Here is a 3,057-nt window from a genome sequence, read left to right as displayed (position 1 = left end):
ATTAATCTACCACTGTGCTGTTTCACAGTCTGCACATTTGCAAATCCTTCTAGCTATGGTTAAACCACAGTCTTAAGCATTTCAAAGCCAAAATACCTGCATCGAAATACTTTAACATGGAGATCACCTTTTACAGATATGTTTACAGATGTTAGTGCAAAATTCAGACTCTAGGGTCTCTCTGCTGAGCTCCTCTCACCTCTCGGTTTGGGTCAGGTGTCCATTACGTGATCCTGCTCCACTGCTGTCTAGTTCCTTATTGCACGCTCTAACATCATCCCCTCCCAGTCAAATGCCATCCACCAATCTCTGCCAGAGCCAACTACTCATGTGATGCCTGAGATTATTCCCATGCTTGCATGCTATGTGACAGTGGTTTTAGGATGCACATCTGTGGTCAAACTATAGGGACATTTGGCTCCAACTCAAGACAAATTGAACATTTTCCAAATGCCGGCTGTTTTCTATCAGTAAAAGGAGAAATTACATTGTAAAAGTCTCCCTTATCTCTTATTTATTCTTATAGAAAATCTCACTAGGAAACAGAGTACAGATTATCTGTGTCTAATAATCAGCACTTTTTCTGTCTCATAATGTCAGGTCAAGATGGCCTTCAGGTTCTGAGTATAGTTCCCATGTGAGTGCAGTTCGAATGCCGTCATCAAGTTCCTTTTGTCTTATCGACTATAATCCCTTACCAATAGTATCGTGATGTCCTGGGAAAATATGTTAAATATAACAGACGTATGTTGCTAAATTAATAAGTCCTGGCTGGGTGCAAGTTAAAAAACAGAAGCTATGATTTCTTCTTGCAGGCCAGAAGGCTGAGTGAGGGGTTGATACAGCATGTATGGCCCCAAACATTAACTATTGACCGAGAAGAGTGATTCCTGCTTCTAATAGGGCAGCTGCCTGCAGGAAGTAGCTTTCTATCCATTTGTTTTACAGACTCAAAATATAGTTCCTGAGCCCCGTGGCATCTTAACCTTTAACATGTGGTCTTTGCTCTGGTTTTGTTTGCGTTTGATTCTGATATCTGATATTCTTCCCCTCAGTGTTTTAAATCACGCTCTGTTTCTCTGTGCTGAGGCCATTGGCTATCTCCCCATGTCACTTCCCTTGTGACATTTCACATCATCCCCATTGTTGAACTTGCTGTCTGTCCATGTAAATTCCCATCCCTTCCGCTCTCCCCTGTTGCTCTTCATGCACCCCCTTCAGCTTATCGCCCTCATTGCGTCTCTTTCCTGCTGTGTAATGGTTCTTCCTGCTGACAAGCTATGCTCAAGATACTGAGGGGCCAGCAGCAGTGTGGGCAGTTCACTGGGCTGGCAAGTGTCAAGTACCCCTGAGCAGATGGAAATACGACTCCAGTCATTTTGTCACAGAACTGCCTTCTTGTAACATCCCATTGGCTTGGCGGTTAATGGACCTGTAGGTTTCCAGTCTTTCCTATATTAAAAAGGAGTTAGGTATCTTGGGAAATACCTTTCTGTTCCAGCCTTAGTGTTGGTGTCTTTCTTTGGAAGCAAAGACAGCCTCAGTGTTCAATCCCTTTATCTTTGAGGATCAACAGCCCTCTGTTCTGAGCAGCAGGAGGAGGGCACAGTGATAAACACTAATAGTTAATGTGTTGGCATTCTCACTAAAGCGCATCCTAGCACATTGTCCTGTTAGTGTCTAATAACAACCCTCGTGATTACTTTCAGTTTAAGTCAAAAACATCTGCATATATTACAGTGAGCAAATGACTCTAAATCACTATACTTAGTCCAGAAACTAATCTTAGAAAGCTAATGCAAGATCCGCCTGTGTCTTCCCTGCTGGGTTTCCTCCAGGATATCAGCAACTAGAAAACAAAGCTCCCAGTGAGTTGTCTGCAGGAACAGCAGTGGTCAAGAACCTGCTCCAGTGACTGATCCAACCCCAACCCAATCTATGCTGAGATGCTTAGCCCTCTCAGTAACCATCATGAACATACAGACATTCCACTCCTGACCCTGCAGGTGTGTGACTTGAAAAATTGTATGCAGATCAAATTACCACGCCAAGAATTGTATTGTAAAACACACTAGGGAAATGTGTCACTTAAAAGAATCCTGCAGTTCATCTTTGTGCAGAGGATTCTTTCATCGTGGCAATAATCCATGTTTTGTTTGTAAACTTAAGTCTCTAGGTGAGAATCTGCATGAAGTGCAGGACACATCAATTTTAATGGAGTAAGGTAGACGGTGGTCTGAGATACACCTTCTGAACAACTCAGTAGGGCTCAGCATGCATTCAGTGAAACAAAGGGACAAATTAGTCCCTTTGGAGAAATGAAACTCTGCCATTATTCTTAATATGCATTGATGTGCACATGCAAGGTCTCCCTCTCTCTCCCACTGTGGTTTTGCCTTTCCTGGTAATTGTTTCCTTAGAGTAAACTTAAGGATTCTGTTTGTGACTCGGGCCAGAATTCTTTTTAACAGAACCACAGGAGCATCAAATACCCTTGACCTAAGCAGGTAAGGGCAGGCACATGTTTCCCTGTATTTCCTGAGCTAGAGTTTGAATTTCCTGGAAGTCTCTGCTATTCAGGCTTTGTTATTTCTGACTTACACACTGGAAATCAACTCTACATCCTGTTAGTCCAGGGTTCCTTTTTTCCGTTGAAAATAGAATTTTTTTCATATACTATATTCTGAACACAGTTTCCCCTCCCCCACACTCTCCCCAGGTGCTCCCCACCTCCTCACCCACCCAACTCCACACATTTTCTTTCCCTCCTTAGAAACAAACAGGTACATTTTTAGTTCACAGACTAATAACCACCCTGCCTTTTGGGCCTCTTTACCCCATCATCATCATTGCTAGAGAAATTCAGATACATGCACATTTACGCTTAAAGAGATTTTTAGATCTAAATAATAATCAGGTCATTGCGAGAGTAAAAGCCACAGACTGCTTCAGGGACCGTTCTGCATCCATCACAGGTAAATGTCCTTAAGGATCCAACCCAAAACTACCTGAGCTAATATTGACAGGGAAGGAAAGTACCCCCTATTGTCCATCAGC

Source organism: Apodemus sylvaticus, chromosome 4, assembly GCF_947179515.1.
Source record: "Apodemus sylvaticus chromosome 4, mApoSyl1.1, whole genome shotgun sequence".
In the NCBI taxonomy this organism is placed as follows: Eukaryota; Metazoa; Chordata; class Mammalia; order Rodentia; family Muridae; genus Apodemus; species Apodemus sylvaticus.
This window is presented reverse-complemented; position numbering follows the sequence as displayed.